The sequence below is a fragment of the Myotis daubentonii genome, chromosome 3 (genome assembly GCF_963259705.1).
Source record: "Myotis daubentonii chromosome 3, mMyoDau2.1, whole genome shotgun sequence".
Lineage (NCBI taxonomy): Eukaryota > Metazoa > Chordata > Mammalia > Chiroptera > Vespertilionidae > Myotis > Myotis daubentonii.
This window is the reverse complement of record NC_081842.1, coordinates 160,018,333-160,038,274: the sequence shown is the minus strand read 5'-3', so window position 1 is coordinate 160,038,274 and position 19,942 is coordinate 160,018,333.

Below are 19,942 nucleotides of genomic sequence, written 5' to 3'. Positions count from 1 at the left end.
CTGATGCTGGTAGAGACAAAGCATTTAGTTGTACTATGTCTTTGAGATTTCCTGTGGGAGAACTGAGTTTATCTGGCACTTTCCTGGCTTCTTTGGACTTCTGCTTCTCTGTGAAATAATTCCACACCAGGAAATCAAAAACTATTAATGATCATTCATTTGGAAGGTGGAGCAGATTGAAAAAAAGTTTCTGAGTGGTGCCTTGGCTTTGCTTGAAGGATTTTCCTTGGCCCACCCCCAAACATTCTATCAGCTTCCTCTGATTACACACACACACACACACACACACACACACACACAATGTTAACAGGGATTTCAACTTCACTGTCTATTAGGCAGACATGTCTACCTTCAGCTGGTAACATTGAGCGACAGTAGTCCAGGCAGTCACCCGGGATATAACCTTGCACTCATTGCTACCTAAAATGAAGAACTCTGCTAAGCCTTTTCTTTCTGACATCGCTTTTTGATAACTTTCCTGAGATGTACTGTACATATAATAAATTACACATATTTAAAATATTTAATTTTATGTGATTTGACTTAAACACCAGCAAAACCATCACCGCAATCACAGAATGAATATATTCATCACCCTAAAAAATTTCATTTCCTGTTGGCTCTTTTTTCTCTCCCTTCTGGCTCTCTCCTTCACCCATCCCCAAGCAATGAATGGTCTGCTTTCTGTCACTAAAGATTAATTCATAATTTCTAGAATTTTATATAAAGAGAATCATAGACTATGTACTTTTTTGGATGTCTTCTTTCACTCAGAATCATTATTTTTGGCTTTATCCATGTCATTTTGTGTATTAGTGGTTGATTCCTTTTTTTTTTTTTTTTTTTTGCTGAGTAGTATCTTATTGCATGTATATGACACAATTTGTTTATTGTATGTCACTTCCAGTTTTTAATATCAGTAACAAATCTTTTATCACTATTTGTATACAAGCTTTTGTCTAAATATATGCTTTCGTTGATCTTGGGTAAATACAACCATCAAATTTAGAAAATTAACATTATTAATTATAACCATTTAATAGTCAGAACCTCAGTAAAGTTTTCCTACTGTTTCAATGGGTCCTATAAACATAAAAATCAGTTCAGAATCACAAGTTGCATTTAATTGTTATGTCTCTTTAGTTTATTTTAGTCTGAAATATTTTTTTCATTCTTTCTTAGACTTTTAGAACCTGATTATTTTAAAGATCACAGGTCAGTTATATTGTAGACTGTCCTTCAGATCAGTTTTAAAATCTCATTATGCATTTTTGACAGGAATATCCAGGAATAGTGCTGAATTCTTCTGATTGAATATTATTTTTTGAACAAAACAACTTTATTAAGATATATTTCACAAATAATAAACTGCTCTTTTTAAAGTATACAATTTGATAATATTTGACTTATGTATATTACATTATCACAATCAAGACAATGATACTATAACTTTTCCAGAAGTATCCTAAAGACCCTTATTATCCCTCCTCCAAATCTCCTCTCCTATCCCCAGACAACAAATGATATGCTTTATGCATTTGGTCACTGTAGATTAGTTGTGTATTTTCTAAAAATTTACATAAATGAAATCATACAAAATATAGCTCAGTGCTATATTTTGTCTGGCTTTTTACACTTGGCATAATTCTTTTGAGATGCATCCACTTTGTAGCATGTATCAATATTTATCCCTTTTTATTTTCAAAGAGTATTCTATTCATGGCATACCACTGTTGGTATTTGATGAAAATTTGAGTTGTTTCCAGTTTTTTACTTTTACAAATAAAGCTGCTATGAACATTTATGCACATATCATTTGTGGACATATGTTTTTATTTCTCTTGGGAAAATACTTTGGCATGAAATAGCTGGATTATATGGTAGGTATATGTTTAATTATTTTAAAAATTGCCAAGTAGCCCTAGCTGGTTATGCTCAGAGGATAGAGTGTCGGCCTGCGGACTGAAGGGTCCCAGGTTCAATTCCAGTCAAGGGCTCGTGCCCAGGTTGCGGGCTCGATCGCCAGTGGGGGGCATGCAGGAGGCAACCAATTTGTGATTCTCTCTCATCATTGAGGTTTCTGTCTCTCTCTCTCCCTCTCCCTTCCTCTTTGAAACCAGTGAAAATATATTTAAAAAAATGCCAAGTAAATTTTAATGTGGTCATGCCATTTTACACATACCAGCACTGGATGAGAAATCCAATTTATTTGCTTCCTTACCAGTACTTGGCAAGGTCAGATTTTTAATTTTAGCCATACATGCTAAAAGGTGCATAGTAGTATCTCATTATGGTTTTAGTTCACATTTCCCTAAAGACTAATGTTGAGAGTTTGTTCATGTGCTTATTTGTTATCCATATATCATGAGATTTTAATGAATCATGCAAAATATGTTTGTTAGCAAAATTTCAATATAATATTTATAATGAAAATCTGTGGCTTTGTTTCTCTATAGTTGACAGGGGTCAAGACATCTTTATTTTCTGTTTCTAATCATCAGTACTTGCTTCTGTTTTGAATGGTTGAAACCTGGTATATCCTTCTGTTTTGGGTGTTGTTGTTTTTTTCAAAAGTACTGTTATTCAGGCATAAGTAAATGTGGTACTCAAAACCCCTATAACCATCTCAAAATTACAACAAAACTGTAGAATAAACATAATTCAAAACCACCTGAAATCTAGTTAAACATAAGTCTTCCAACAAAGGGTGTAAATAAGAAGCCACGTTGAGACTGGTAGGAGGAGCAGGTACATGGAAACAGTTGATCCCACACTCATGTGTAGCAGATAAAAATAAGGAGCTATATCTCAGTTGCAGATGCCCCCCTACTGAGAAGTGAGGGGCAGGGGGTGTCCCAGTCACAAACCAGGCTTCCCCAACCCAAGATTATAATGCTGGAAAAGAAGTCCCCAAAACTTCTGGTTGTGAAAACTAGTATGTATTACAGCTGAGTGGGATGAGTGCTTCTGGAATCCCAGGTGTTCCTCTTAAAGGGCCTCTATGGACTTACTCAGATTCACTCATTCTGAGCTCCATCACTGGGGTAGCAGCTTGAGAAGTGCCAAGGACATACTGGGGAGTGGTGGTGAGGGGGTGTGGAGTGGGGGGTTCTGAACTGTAGTCTTCAGGACGAGGGCTGGAGAGGCAGCTTTCTCCCAGACAGAAATGCTGACAGGAGCAATTGTTCCTTTGCTGGGCCCTCCCCCAACAAAGCCGACAGCCAGATGCCATATCTGAGTCTCCATCAAGTTTGCTAACACTGTTCACCCTGCCCAGGTGATTCCCTGAGACCCCACCCAATGTGCTATGTCTTGGCTCATCCTGCAGACCACAAGTAAGCAGCATCTGACCTCACAGTGCCTTGTAACTCTCGCTAAGTGTCCCCAGGCCTGATACTAATGGCAGCTATACTTGGTGCACCGCTTGGTCTCTCCGGGGCACCTCCAAGCCCAGCACAAGTAGCAGCCATCTGCAGATTGCTCTGTAACTCAGGCTGGGTGGCCCTGGGCAGGATACAATCGGCAGATGACCTTCCTGGAAGGACCCAGAGCCAGCACACTGTTGGACACCATCAGAATCTGCTAAAGCACCAACCAACTACCTCCAGTACTGACACACTCAAGCAGTGGCCTTAGTGAGCACCAGATCCCTGCTGAAGTGAGTCCTGCTCCATGGAGTTGTCGCATGGCAGGTCTTCTGCTGTGGTCAGTTGCTGCCAGTCTTCTTAAAAAAAAGGTAAAAAATGTGAATAATAAAATGGTCAAGGATACATAGATATAATCCATATATGCATTGCAGCATTATTTACAATAGCCAGATATGGAAGCAATGTCATCGATAGATGAATGAATGAAGAAGTAGTGCATATATTCAATGGAATAAGACTCAGTCAGAAAAAAAAAATGAAATCTTTCCATCCGCAAAAACATGGATGGACCTAGAAGGTATTGTATTGAGTGAAAGAAATCAGACAGAAAAAGCAAATTGCCGGGAGCCGGTCCATCCTTGCTGTTTCAAGGGACATGGCATATATGGCATACTGTTCTTAATATGTTTGCTCACCTTCTTGGCACTATGTGTTTTAACCAAGGTCTCTGAGAAAGGTTGAATCCCCAGGTAGGGATTTTTCCCTGAAGTTAGGGAGGGAATAAAACCTCTTAACTAAGTGCCAGGCGGGTAATTAATCACTTTAACTACGAACAATCATGCTTAAGCTACATAATCTTTACTCCCTGGAATGGACATAAGAAACGCCCTAACCTTTGTAATAGAGATTGATAGGATTGAATCAACTGGTATAAATACAGATGCAACAAGACAACAACAGACAGAATTCAGAACACAGAACCTACACAGAACGTTCTCTAGAGACAGAAGAACTTCGCTGGAGAGAACATGGCAAAAGATCCTGGACTGAACCTGACTACAGAAATTGGCAAGAGAACCTGACTAGAACCTGGTGACTGAACCTGGCTGGAGAACCTGGACAGAACCTGGCTGGAGAACCTAGCGAGGGAACATGGCCACAGAACCTGGCTGGAGCTCCGAAGCAGAACCTCTCTGGAGATCGAGACCAGGACTTGGCTGGAGATCCTGGCTAGGCTGCTGATCAACTGAACGCTGTCTCCGTGTCATTCCTTCTTCGCCGACTCCGTCTACGCCTTTGGGAACCCCTGGACCTGCTGGGGTTGGACCCCAGCAGCAAATGACATAGGATTTTATATTTAAATGTGGACCCTAAAAAAACAAATGAAACAAACAAGCAGAACAGAAACAAACTCATAGATGCAGAGAACATTTTGACAGTTGCCAGATGGAAGGTGGATTTAGGAGATGGGTAAAAAGGATGAAGGATGAAGAAGTATAAGTTGATACTTACAGAATAGTCATGGTAATATAAATTACAGCACAGGGAATATAGCCAGTAATATTATAATTATGTATGGTGTCTGATGGGTATTGGATTTATCAAGGTGATTCCTTCATAAGTTATTTAAATGTCTCATCATTGGGTTGTACACCTGAAACTAATATAATATTGCACATCAACTGTAATTGAAAAATTATTTTTTAAAAGTATAGTTATTAAAACATAGAAAGTCTTGGCTGTTTCCTTTATAGTATTAGTGGCTGTTAAGGTTTGTTGCTTTTTGTTTGTTTGTTTACTTTAGTACTCAAAGTTTACTGATTAAAAGCAGTCTGTAGTTCTTAGACACATAAAAGTATTAATAACATTTTCCATGTACTTTATTGGCGTTCTTTCTCAAACAGTTTTTTTGTTAAATGTTTTTAATTTCTTCAGTTATAAATTTCATGCTATGTGCAAAGAAGTGATTCTAGAAATAAAATACATAACTAATGTTTTATGCACTTTGGGATACAAATAAAAACAAGCCTGTTTTCTTTTTTGAAATATATTTTTATTGATTTCAGAGAGGAAGGGAGAGGGAGAGCGAGAGATAGAAACATCAATGATTAGAGAGAATCATTGATCGGCTGCCTCCTGCACACCACCTACTGGGGATCAAGCTTGCAACCAGGTATGAAAGTCCCATGTCCCACGTGGTTCAGGGTTCGGGCTCTGGAAGAGGGGCCACACACAAATGAAAGAGATGAGACTAGAAATAATAATTTGAAAATTGGGAGGCCAGGTGAGAGCCCATCCCAAGAGGATGGACTCCGCTTGTGTTCAGGCCTTGCCATCCTTTTATTCAGTTTGGAATACACCTATAGCCCTTAGGCAGGCAAGTTCCAGTAACAGACAGACTATCTTATCAGTAAGGATTTACATGACTATCTGGTGGGGAAGTTGCTTCAGCTACCATTGTCTCCACTAAACAGTGGGTGCATAGCCCTGACCTTTGCCAGGGCTTTAAGGGTCCCCAGCATTCCGGGCTCCTCCTCCACACCTGTCTGCAAGTGAAGACAATGGGCGGTTTTCCACAACCCAATCATGTGCCCTTGACCAGAATTGAACCCTGGACCCTTCAGTCCACAGACCAATGCTCTATCCACTGAACCAAACCAGCTAAGGCTAGGTCTGTTTTGTTTTTCTCCTTTGCACATAGCTCACTACATTCCCAATCATCCCTGGGAGTCAGGTGTGGTCATGTCATTGAGTTCTGATCAACTGAAAAGGATAAACATAACATGTGCCACTTCCAGATCCACCTTATTTAAAGCCATTTCATTAGATCCTCAACATTCTTTTACTTTCTACATGATCTTGAGACAAATGCTGAAGATGGTAGATCAACAAGATGGAACAAGACTGGGTTCCAGAATCACTATTCAGAAGAGAGCCACTCATGGGCCAGGAACATCAGTTTGATAGGTTATGTGAACAACTTCCATTGTGTTAAGCCCCTGAAATCTGTGAATTTGCCTATTACAACAACTAGCATTACCCTTACTAATACAGAAGTCATTAAGGTCAGAAATATATGTCAATATATTCTATATTTTCTACTGGTGTTCTTCCTCCATATTCGGACTTCAGGCTTCTAGCCCTTGATGTAATACTGAAGTCCACTGAGACAACAGTGCTTGGAGTTTAATTGAAAGGCATAACTACTGTGCAACAGTCCTTTTAATCAAGATGTTAAAAAGATGTTAAAAGGGAACTTTATTAAACTGTGATTGAATATATAAAATTAAAATGTAATGCATTTTAAATATATTAGCTCAAATTATAAAATATTAAATTAAGATTTAATATATTAAATTAAGCATGGATTAAATTGGATTGAAAAAATACTTTGAAACATCTCAAATACACCAGAGGGATTATTAACCATTTTATTTAAAAGTGAAAGTCTAGCAAGTATCAGAGAGATAAAGGGGGGACTATCAAAGGGACCCTCGCCACATGGGTATATAGCAGTTGCTCCACAAAGTAAATGAGATTATCAAAAGACAAGTAGAAATTTGGTTCTGGATTAAAGAGTGTGAGAATAAGAGCAAAATGTAACAACATGTTGACTACACCAGACCCATGAGATCCCAGTGGCAGTGCCAACCCTGATGGTGAGCACATGGCTCATCCATTTAGAGATGTTATCTTTTCCCATGCCCAACATAAAAGCTTCTTGAAAGTGATTTTGTTATTTGTACTTGTATGTTTTCATGAGACAGCCTGGCTCTAACAGATACTGACCCTTGGGTCTAACAGGAGACTTTTCACAGGGTAAAAAAAATAAAAAATAAAGAGCAAAGTATCTTCAACTAAAAAGTGTCCACTGAAGAAAAAAAAAAGAATACACATGAATCTATTTTTTATGTTTAATCATGAAGATAAATAAGTGGAAACAATTGTATTAAACTTAATAAATGCTGCTGCAAAACTCTTCAAATAAATGTTGTCTCATCCAGTTTTTACCATGCTCTAATAAGAAATGTATTATTTTCCCAATTATACAGATGAGAAAATTACAAATCAGAGAGAACAAGATATTTACTAGAAAGGAAACCGCTAGAAAGGCATATAACTAGATTCAAGGTTTTAACATCTCAACCCCAAATCTCATGCTCTTGCCATTAATGTAACATTCATGTGTGTGCATGCATGTATGTAGCCTGGATGACAACAGTGGTCTATATTTATGGTTGGATTATATCCATAAAGGAAGTCAGGCAGTTTCCCAGATGACAAATCACTATGCATAATCACAAATTAAAATACAGATCTGAATTAAAATACAGATGATAATACTAAATAATAATTACAGCAGTTACCATTTATTAAGTATTTAATGGTGTGAAACACAATGATAAATACTTTGCTTGCAATAACTCATTTGATGATCTCAGCAATTTGTGAAATAAGCACTAGCAATGCCTCTTTTTTACATGTCAGAAACCTGAGGCTTCGCTTAAGAAACTGCTCAAGGCCACAAAGTTCTTAAGACACAGGCTGGACAGAAAGCAGAATTGCCTCGTCCTCCCTTCCAGGTAAGCACTGTGCATCAATGTGCCTGAGATGTTTGAATGAACTGAGATGAGAGACTGAGGATTGTGGAGCACCTTAGATTCTACTCTAATTCTGCTCAGATAGCTTTCTCTGAGTCTTGGAACCTATCAGGCTTACTTTACATTTTTGTCTTAATATTGAAATAAGCAATGAGATTTGTCTGGGTGGTTTAAGGGCCAGACAGGTGAATAAAGTCTCATTTTACTTAATATGTTTACTCACTTAATTTCATTTTTCACCCACAGAAATCTGACTTCCATCTTTTCCAATTCACCAAAGTTTGCCAGTGACAATTATTAAATCTCAATGGCCTCTTTCTAGAGCTCATGGGTTTTTTGCTGTAGCCAAATTTCCATCTCAACCTGGCTGCTCCATTTTAACCTTCTACACTTGTTTATCTTCCTGGACTAGTCTAGCTCCTACCACAGGTCCAACTGTATACTAATGACACCATGTTTCTTCTCTAATATTTCTTATTTTGGTCAAAGGTAAAACCTTCCGGAAGCTTTTTTCCTGATCTCCAAAGCCAAATTTCCAACCCCCTGAATATTAATATACCTAGACACCTATATCTAGCTATTAAATATAATGTACTCTAAACTGATCTTAACTAAGGGGTGGTTAAGAACATGCCCAGTGCAGCCTAATTCTTTAACTTAACTAGGTGTGACATTGGGCAAGTTATTTAATGTCTGTCTCATTTTCTTACTCTGTAATGCGGGGATGATTAGAGTACCTTCCCCATGCTATGACTAGTTCTAGTCTGTCCAGGTCTTTTTGTCTAGTTTCTCTGAATCTATTGATTTCCATTCATGTACTATGCTAGCAAGCTTCTGAATGTTCACTGAATCATTCCAACATAGTTATAGTCAAAAGTTCACCGTGTCTATCTGCATATTATCAAACATGAACTTTAGGAATGAGGTGTATCATGTATTTCTCTGGTTCCAGTAATTTTTTTAATTTAATCAGGAAAGCCATAAAATGTTAGGACTTTAGAAAGCTCAACTTTTTGGTGCCAGTGCAACAGAACGTCTGCTGTAGCTGCACGTGTTACCTGAGAAAGGCTTTCCTTTATGTGCCGTGCCAGCTCAGCCAAGGGTTCGGTGAGCCTGAGGGGTGGGGGGAAGAGGGGGGGTGGTGAAGGATGTAGAAAAGACAGACAAAGAGAATAAACTGGGTCTAGGTGGATCTCCTGTGCCTGGCTGAGGCCACAGAAAGAGATCCAGACAGCAAGCTGAGCCTTTATTTTATAGCCAGAGGTAAACAAGGTAGTGGTCACTCTAGTTACAATGTTCTTGTGAGTTTCACTTGTTTTGGCAGCACCTCCCACAGCCCATTAGCTACCCAGATAAGATCTAGGGAGTGTCATAAGGTCAAGCCTAATTATGCTAAGAGGGTTGTGCCCTCTAAGTTGGGACTTGTTTGTGGCTTTGCCAACAGGTCAGTCCGAGGATTAACCCCATAGCCACTCCCTACACCTTCATGTATTCTATACCTGGGGAAGAATATAACCTACGGACTGTAAAGGACATTCTTTCTATTTTCCTGAAGAAGACCAAGCTCAAACAAATTCAAAGATAAGTGCTAAACACACACACACACACACACACACACACACACACACACGTTTCCTCTTCTCAGGGTGAGTCCATGAGTGAGTCATTGAGTTTAAGCTACTTTCAGTATAGGACTAGCAAACTTGCCATCACCCAAATGTGTAATTTAACTATTTTAAGCTTAGTTATGAGCCTATATTTGCACCAATCATTCACTGTTTATAATACTTTTTTGTTCATTTGATGCATTTCTGTTCATGCTTCAAATCCCTTCTACCATCTCCACTTTAATAGTGTCTTTCCTGATTCATTTAGACAAAATTATAGCACTTTGTATACATAATAATAATGACAACCTATTTGATGATAATATCAGGTCCTGTGTGCCTAGTAAGGACCAAATCCTAACAATTATTAGGTAGTACCTACCTATGCTTTACAGATGAGAAAATGGACATTCTATGAGATTGAGTAACTTGTTCAAGCACACGTGTAACATGCACAAAACTAAAATTTAAACCCAGTCTTTCTGCTGTTAGCTCACATGGCCCCTCCTACCATTACTCTTTGCATACAGTCTAATTAACACTTCTCTCCTTGACTACCTCAGCTGATACAATGCAATCTCAAGAACAAACATAATTTTTAATTCCACTTCTCTAATGCAATCCTATACAATAAAAGCCTAATATGCTAAGTGTCCTGTTGTCTGGTTGACTGTTCAACCAATCAAAGCGTAATATGCTAATGACATGCTAAGGCCACTCAACCACTCACTATGACATGCACTGACCACCAGGAAGCAGATGCTCCGACCGGTACGTTAGGTATGTTAGCTTACTGCTAGGGTCTGGCTGATCGGGACTGAGTGAGACGGGCAGATCATGCATGCCCTGGAGCCCTCCCGCAGTCACTCGCCGGCTGGCCAACCTCCCGTGTCCCTCTCCAGTCCCAATCGTGCACCAGTGGGGTCCCTCAGCCTGGCCTGCACCCTCTCACAATCTGGGACCCCTTGGGGGATGTCCGAGAGCTGGTGTCGGCCTGATAATGGAATGACGGTTGCTATAACGTGCACTGACCACCAGGAAGCAGATACTCAATGCAGGAGCTGCCACCTGGTGGTCAGTGCATTCCCACAGGGGAGCACCGTTTAGCCAGAAGCCAGGCTCACAGCTAGCAAGTGCAGTGGCAGTGGTGGAGCTTCTCCTGCCTCCGTGGTGGTGCTAAGGATGTCCGACTGCTAGCTTAGGCCCGCTTCCAGGGAAGCACCAGTGGGGAAGCGGGTGCTTCCAGGGAAGCGGGCCTAAGCTGGCAGTTGGACATCCCCTGAGAGCTCCTGGACTGCAAGAGGGTGCATGCCAGGCTGAGGGACAATCCCCCAAGTGTACGAATTTCGTGCACTGGACCTATAGTATCTAACATAAAAAGCTTTAAAAATTTGTTGAATAAATAAATTAGTAAACTAAATAGTAATCAAATGCCACATTTGCACTGAAAATACAATATGTTCTTGCTTAAGAGTTAATGACAAGAAAATAGAAGACATTCTCAACTTCAGTATCTTACAATATCCCAGTTACAGTAGTATGGAATAGTGTGAAGGTATAAGAATAGTCATGCTTGATTCACATTTATGATTTTGACTTTGCCAATACCAGGATTGGTAAAGTCATATAACTTCTCTGTTACATGACTTCATAGTTTCTCGAAAGCCAAACAGTTACATTATATAATAAAAAAGCTGATTTCTTACTCTAACAATATGTCACTTCCTTCTAAGAAGGTCAATCATTGGTAGCATGACATAGTTCATATGTGTAAATCACTGGCATTAAGTAGTTCGGTTTTAACCAAAAATTGGTTTGAAGGATTTATAAATAACAACAGATCCCACTTCAGAAAGCATGGTTTATGAATCTGTTAATTTTTATTAAGGGGTATGGATAGCAGAAAGTTTCATCTAAGCATTTTGCTTTTGTTATCTTATTTTCTCTAAAACACTGAGCTTCAGTTTTCTGTCTTTATAATGGACATTCTGTAAAAATATAAAAAGTCCAAACCAGAAACAAACATGTAGTAAGTACTAGACAAATATCCTTTTCCTTTCCCTTCCTACCTCTATTCATTTCTCTTGCTACCTATAGATATTTAATGTCTTGTCCATCCAACCCCTTGCATACAGAACTGATCTTCAAAACATAGTTAGCATTTAATAGAGTTCCAAAACTGACCAATCAAAGCAGGGTTCCACTTCACCATCAGTATGCAGGGTCCACACAAGTGGTGGATTATCCGCCCTGATCCAAATTATTTGAGGTTCACAGCCAGACGTGCACCAGTTTGCCTTCTTCCAATCGGATTCTTCTATTTACTTTACACCGACTCAGCTGTGGGAATAGCAAAGCTTTCATATTCAACCAGAAATACAAATTTCAAGTTTTAGCATTATTGCTATACTGTACACTTTCATCAACACCAACTTTTAACATATTTATTCTCCTGAAAAAACTGAAAAGTAATTGGAAAAATAAATACTTCTTCAACGTAACCTTGAGAAACTAGTTAAACAGTTATAGAATGCTTATATTTATCAAGCACTTGTACAAGGCATTACAAAAGTGACAACTTGCCCTAACCGGTTTGGCTCAGAAGATAGAGCTTCAGCCTGCGGAGTCAAGGTTTGATTCTGGTCAAGGGCATGTATCTTGGTTGAGGGCACATCCCCAGTAGGGGGCGTGCAAGAGGCAGCTGATTGATGTTTCTCTCATCGATGTTTCTAACTTTCTATCCCTCTCCCCTCCTCTCTGTAAAAAAATCAATAAAATATATTTTTTTTTAAAAAAGTGGAAACTAGCAGACATGGAACCAAGTGACAAGATGGACTCTCCAACTCTGTACCCTTGATTCCACTATAACAAAATAAGAAAAGCTAACATCTACCAATTAAGATATAAATGTGATTTCATGAGTTGTCAATGGTTCCCCATAACTTTTACAAACTTATTACTTACGTTTTCACCAATAGCTTCAAAATCTGAAACATAATTTTAAGTTTTAAGATAATTTTTTTTTTAGCATCAACATTGTCAAGGAGGGTCTTAAACATTGTTGAATATGATGCTCTTAATTGCAGATTGTATATATGTGGCCCATTAGCTTTCAGTGTGATCCCACAAAGTATTGTTTCACAAACATTTAGGCCAAGTTATCCAGGATATTTTTGTCCTGCTTCTCCATCTAATAATGTAAGAACTGAAAGTATTGTTAAAGAAGTCACTAAACAACCGTTCTGGTTATGATACAAAGACATTTCACATTTTTTTAATAAAAAGGTGATAGGGGAAATTAGTCACTCGTTGATCATAACTGGGAAGAAAATTGCTAAGTTTACAAATACTACTTAAAAACAGAGAAAAAAACCTTATTAATGAAATGGCACAAAATATCATGGTTCATTAGCCTTAACTTCCTGATACCTATTGAATTAACCATAGGCTTTTAAATGGTTCTTTTTATGCAAATGATTTTTAAAATTCAAAAATATTAATCATTAAATTAACCAAATACAAAATTAATAAGTATAGAAAAATATAATTATTAAATATCTATAATTTTAAAATATCTAAAGCCTCTTCCTTGAAGATTACAATGTGACAAAATATTTAAATTCAACCAAATTAATTATTATGAAGCAGATTTATTTTAATTCTTGGATTAACTGAACTTAAGAAAGTGTTTAGCAACCTGTTTATGTGTTATTATGTGTTGTAATTAAAGCAGTAAATGTATTCATAGACACATTTATTTTAAAAATATAATAGCATGTGTTTAGAATTCTTAGTTTTGTTAACAATAAAGTTGCAAAAAAGTTAAAAACTCTTGAAAGCTCCATGTCTCTATATCTTCATTTTATTCTTCATTTGTTTGTAGTGCCTAAGTAAGGATTTTCTTGGTTGATAATATTAAGCTTTATTATCATTGCACAAATTTCCACATGAGTGAGACTCTCCTTAAGTTTAGGTGTTGAATTCTTAAATAAACTATTAGAAATCTGATGTTGGCGTTAAAGTAAAATGAAACAGTGTAAAATGTATACAAAGGTATCCAGGTCTGGTCACACACAACATTTTCTTCATTTTCCCCAGAAACAATAAGGGAAAATAACTTATTAGGTTCCCTTACTTTTTATTTCTGTTTCTAATATTTTGTGTGTGTGAGTCACCTGAAATGGAATCAAATGTTTATTAAATACATTTCTAACTGCAAAATCAAAGTAAATTTTTTTTTACTTTTTTTTATCAGTTACTTTGAAATCTACTTTAATAATAAATATTACAAATGGGGCAAAAATAGATGGACAGTTATGAGTATGTGAAACAGTTTATTCTTGTATTATTATTTATCATTGTATTATTTTCCACATAAAAAACTGTAAACATACTTTTGCCCACATTGTATTTTTATTTTAGCATGTTTGAGAGCTAAAACATATTGTGAATAATAATATTTTCCTTGAGGATATCTCTGCATCTAATTTTCATAATTATTTTATATATACCTCTAGGGACCATTCTGCATAGAAGGTTATAATTATAAGCATTTGTTTATAAATATTACATTTTAAAGATTTAAGCCATATCTGTCTATGCCATGTAAACACACATATACAGTACACATATACAGTTCACTAGTTGCTCACTTAACAGAACAGTTTTGTTTAATACACTATTAAATCATGTTTAAAACTTAAGCTTGAAATTCTATAACTCAATGTGCACTTTAAATAGAAATTAAACTTTTCATTTGGTTTTAATATTAGAGCTATTTTCATGGTTGATAGTACAGCATTTGCTTAGCAACAAAACTTGCTTCCATTTGATTTTTGAAGGCCTGATTTAGTTTAAACATTACATATGTATTTTGGCTGAATGTAAACTTATCACAGATGTATGATTTCAAATTACAAGAATGCTTGCAAAACCGGGCAATCTGAGCTCAGACCACTGTATCAGATAGTATAGATATCATTAAAACATTTCCTTTGTGTAATGTTCAGATAAAAATCATTCTACCATATGAACGTAAGAACTGGAGTTTTTAGGAAAAGTCAAGACTTTTCAGGAAGAGAGCCTTCTGAAATTCAGGTTTAGCTCAGAAGGTAACTAAGGCTGGACTACATAATGAGTTACTAATTAAAAAATCAGACATCAATGGTATCAAAAAGTAATGTTTGCCAAGAAATCCCAGAGGACAGATTGGCATCAGTAGATACTTAATAAGTGTTTGTTGAATAAATGGGCAAATAAACACTCAAGTTCAAAGCAGGTAAAGTTTGATTTAAATGGTGTTTGTTACTGCTCCCTTTCAGACCCTCACTGTTGGAGCCACACAGTAACCAGAGATGAGTAGGTCTATGAAGGAGGAGAGAAACCACAGGCTCCCTGTTCAAAGGCAGAGGTGCTAAACATTACCAGAGATTTTTGTGTGAACCTGAATGCAACCACTGCTTAGTAACTACAAGAGAATCATATAATAGTGATTGCCATTTATAAAACAACTAGAGGCCCGGTGCACAAAAATTTGTGCACTCGGGGGGGGAGAGGGGGTCCCTCAGCCAGGCCTGTGCCCTCTCGCAGACTGGGACCCCTCAGGAGATAACGACCTGCTGGCTTAGGCCTGCTCCCAGGTGGCAGAGGGCAGACCCAATCCCTAGGTGCAGCCCCTGGTCGGGCTCAGAGCAGGGCCGATTGGGGAGTTGGGGCGCCGCCCCCTGTCATGCACAGAGCAGGGCAGATCAGGAGGTTGCGATGCCACCCTCAGTCACGCTCAAGGTAGGGCCGATTGGGGGTTTTGGGCACCGCCCCCTGTCACACTCAAGGCAGGGTTGATGGGGAGGTTGCGGCACCACCCCCTGTCATGCACAGAACAGGGCCAATCAGGGGGTTGGGGCGCTGCCCCCTGTCACTCACAGAGCAGGGCCCATCAGGGGGGTTGGGGCTCCATACCCTGTCACGCACAGAGCAGGGCCCATCAGGGGGTTGGGGAGCTCCCCCCTGTCACGCACAGAGCAGGGCGAATCAGGGGGTTGGGGCGCCACCCTCTATCACCCACAGAGCAGGGCCAATCAGGGGGTTGGGGCGCCGCCACTGTCACACTCAGGGCAGGACCAATGGGGAGGTTATGGCTCTACCCCATCACAGAGCAGGGCCCGTGGCGGGGGGGGGGTGGGGGGTTGGGTCACCGCACCCTGTCACACCCAGAGCAGGGCTGATCAGGGGGTTGGGGAGCTTCCCCCAATCAGGCACAGAGCAGGGCTGATCAGGGGGTTGGGGCACCTTCCCCTGTCACGAACAGAGCAGGACAGATAGTGAGGTTGTGGCCCCACTCCCTGTCACACACAGATCTGCAGGGCAATCAGGGGATTTGGGCGCTGCCCCCTGTCACACTGATCCCGGTGCCGGGAGGCCTCTCAGCTCCACTGATCCCGGTGCTGGGAGGCATATTACCCTTTTACAATATAAGATAGAGGCCTGGTGCACGGGTGAGGGCCGGCTGGTTTGCCCTGAAGGGTGTTCTGGATCAAGGTGGGGTTCCCCACTGGGGTGCCTGGCCAGCCTGGGTGAGAGGATGATGGCTGTTTGCAGCTGGTCACACACCCTTCAGGGTGGGGGTCCCCACTGGGGTGCCTGGCCAGTCTGGGTGAGGGGCTGAGGGCTGTTTTCAGGCTGGCAGGTGACTAAAGCTCCCAACTGCTCCTTTTTTTTCTTCTTCTTCTTTTTTTTTTATTCTGGGCCAGCTTTAGCTCTGGCTCCAGCTCTTAGGCCTCTGCTGCTGAAAGCAGGTATCTGGTTTGTTTGGGTTCTATAATCGAAACTCTGTATCAACTCCAGCTCTGAGATCCCGGCGGGCAGAAAGCAGGTTTCTGGGGTTTTGTTTAGCTTCTATATTTGTAACAATGTCTCAAACTGCAAGCTCAGAGGCCGGCAAGGCAGGTGGGGAATGTTGGAGTCCTCCGTCACTGAAGCAAGCAAGCCTCATGTTAGTTTCAAGCTGCCTGGCTGCCGGCCGCCATCTTGGCTGGCAGTTAATTTGCATATCACCCTGATTAGCCAATGGGAAGGGTAGCGGATGTAGGCTAATTACCATGTTTCTCTTTTATTAGATAGGATGTCATTAGATATTCTTTGAGAGATCAAATTTCTTACTAAATATCAATTTTAGCCCCAAGTTGAGTTCTTTTTTAACAACCAAGCATAATATATATATATATCCTACCTAATAATAGAGAAACATGGTAATTAGCCGTACCTCCGCTACCCTTCCCATTGGCTAGTCATCAGGATATGCAAATTAACTGCCAACCAAGATGGCGACTGGCAGCCAGGCAGCTTGAAGCGAACAGGAGGCTTGCTTGTTCCAGTGGTGGAGGAAGCTAACGTTCCCCGTCTGCCTTGCCGGCCTCTGAGCTTGCAGTTTAAGAAACATTGTTACAAATATAGAAGCTAAACAAAACCCCAGAAACCTGCTTTCAGCCAGCCGGGCTTCAGCCAGCAGAACTGCAACATTGTTTCAATTATAGAACAAACACAGATCCCTGCTTTCAGCCAGCTGGGATCTCAGAGCTGGAGTGAGCAGGACCGCAACAGTGTTACAATTATAGAACCCAAGCAAACCATAAACCTGCTTTCAGTAGCCAAGCCCTAAGAGCTGGAGCCAAGCCTCAGAGCGAAAGCTGGCCCAGAATAAAAAAAAAGAAAAAAAGGAGCAGTTGGGAGCTTCAGTCACCCACCAGCCTGAAAACGGCCCTCAGCCCCTCACCCAGACTGGTCAGGCACCCCAGTGGGGACCCCCACCCTGAAGGGGGTGTGACCAGCTGCAAACAGCCATCATCCTCTCATCCAGGCTGGCCAGGCAGCCCAGTGGGGACCCCCACCCTGATCCAGAACACCCTTCAGGGCAAACCAGCCGGCCCTCACCCGTGCACCAGGCCTCTATCCTATATAGTAAAAGGGTAATATGCCGCCCAGCACCAGGATCAGCAGAGCCTCGAGGCCTCCTGGCCCCTGGAGCAACATGACAGGGGGCAGCGCCCAAATCCCCTGATTGCCCTGCAGCTCTGTGTGTGACAGGGGGTGGGGCCACAACCTCCCTATCCGCCCTGCTCTGTTTGTGACAGGGGAAGGTGCCCCAACCCCCTGATCAGCCCTGCTCTGTGCCTGATTGAGGGAAGCTCCCCAACCCCCTGATCGCCCTGTGGCTCTGGGTGTGACAGGGTGTGGCGCCCCAACCCTACCCCCTCACGGGCCCTGCTCTGTGTGTGATGGGGTAGAGCCATAACCTCCCCATTGGTCCTGCCCTGAGTGTGACAGTGGCGGCGCCCCAACCCCTTGATTGGCCCTGCTCTGTGGGTGATAGAGGGCGGCACCCAAACCCCCTGATCCGCCCTGCTCTGTGTGTGACAGGGGGTGGTGCCCCAACTACCCTATCGGCCCTACACTGTATGTGACAGGGGGGAGCTCCTCAACCCCCTGATCGGCCCTGCTTTGTGCATGACAGGGGGGAGCTCCCCAACCCCCTGATCGGCCCTGCTCTGTGAGTGATAGGGTACGGAGCCTGAACCCCCCTGATCGGCCCTGCTCTGTGCATGACAGGGGGCAGCGCCCCAACCCCCCAATCGGCCCTGCTCTGTGCGTGACAGGGGGTGGCACCGCAACCTCCCTATCGACCCTACCCTGAGCATGACTAGGGGTGGCATCCCAACCTCCCAATCTGCCCTGCTCTGTGCATGACAGGGGCCAGCGCCCCAACTCCCCAATCAGCCCTGCTCTGAGCCCGACCAGGGGCTGCACCTAGGGATTGGGCCTGCCCTCTGCCACCCAGGAGCAGGCCTAAGCCAGCAGATTGTTATCTCCCGAGGGGTCCCAGACTGTGAGAGGGTACAGGCCAGGTTGAGGGACCCTGTCTCCCCCCCGAGTGCACAAATTTTTGTGCACCGGGCCTCTAGTATATATATATTAAGAGTTTGGGGGGGGGGAGGGTGAAGGAATAAATAAAATGTTCTCAGAAGAGCAGTTGTTGTTTTCCCCCCATTTCACATGATTGGATATTTCAGCAAACATTTTATGCTATAATATAAGATTTGCATATGTTTTTCAAAATTTCAACATATAGAGCAATTTTATGAAAACCAAAACTTTGTCATTTGTCTTCAGTTTACCAGAAGACACGTTAATGCATGTAATTCATTTCTATGAAGTAAAATGTATTAAGACTCTTTAATATAAGATAGAGAACATAGCTAGGGAATTGAAGGTCAGGAACCCTGAGTTAGCATTCTAGCTTTGCCAATCACAGACATGCAATTTAACCAGGTTGATTTTTACTTCCATAAGGAAGAGTATTGAAATAATAGTAGTTAGCCCCATAGGGTTGTTTTGAGAATGAGCCATCTTGTTGCAAATGCTACATTAGTGATGTATTCAACCAACAAATTAATTACTGGCCAGCACGGGGCTAGCTGCTAGGAACAAAAAGTAAAAATATGTAACTTTCTTGCCCTTGAGAAGCTCACTCTCTAATGAAAACACAGACATGAAGTTACGACACATGGTAATAAATCTCTAACACAACCTCATACCTAGTTCTTAGGCAGCTGGATTGCACATGGAAATGAAATTCAAAAAACATGGTTCCATCATAGAATATTCCACTTGTTCTACTTTCTTGTCTATGGTAATCGCAGTGGCAATGAGACTGCAAAAAGTCAAGTCGGCAAAAGCAGTTCCCAGCTCCTTTTGAGGTATGAGGGCATGGAAAATCTCCATTCCCAGGAAGCTGTGAGATCATGTCTGATTTAAGTCCCAATCATAAACAAAGCAGGCCTCACGCTGGGCTTCACGTGTAGACTTTCATGTCCAGTCCCTGTAACGAGGTGATAAGGCCTGTGTCACAGTTAGTCAGTAGCAGGCGATGGCAATTAACAGGATTGCACTAACCTGGAGATGTGCCAAGCTGGCAAAAGAAGGATTAGAAAGTAAATGAAGTGAGCAACCATGAACCAGCAAATGGGGCTTAATGGACAGTACAAGTCAGTGAGGCAAAAATAGGCCAATTTGTTCTCATTGATTTTCACTGCCCATTGAGCTGCATTCCTCTTTTGCTTTCTAATGCATTTATCTTGGCCTAGGCAAGTTCTCTGCTGTCATTCTGAGGACAATTGCATTGACCGGGACAACACCATGAATGACTAGAGTGGACCAAAGTGAAATTTTACCTACAGAGCTCTGTTTTAGGCACCCTGACGTGATGTTCTGATGACTTGAAGAGTCAGAGAAAGAAATCCCAATGAGGGCTTTACATTATAACCCATGAGGTCCCTGAGGGGGCTTTGTTGAGAGGAATGGAAGTAAATAT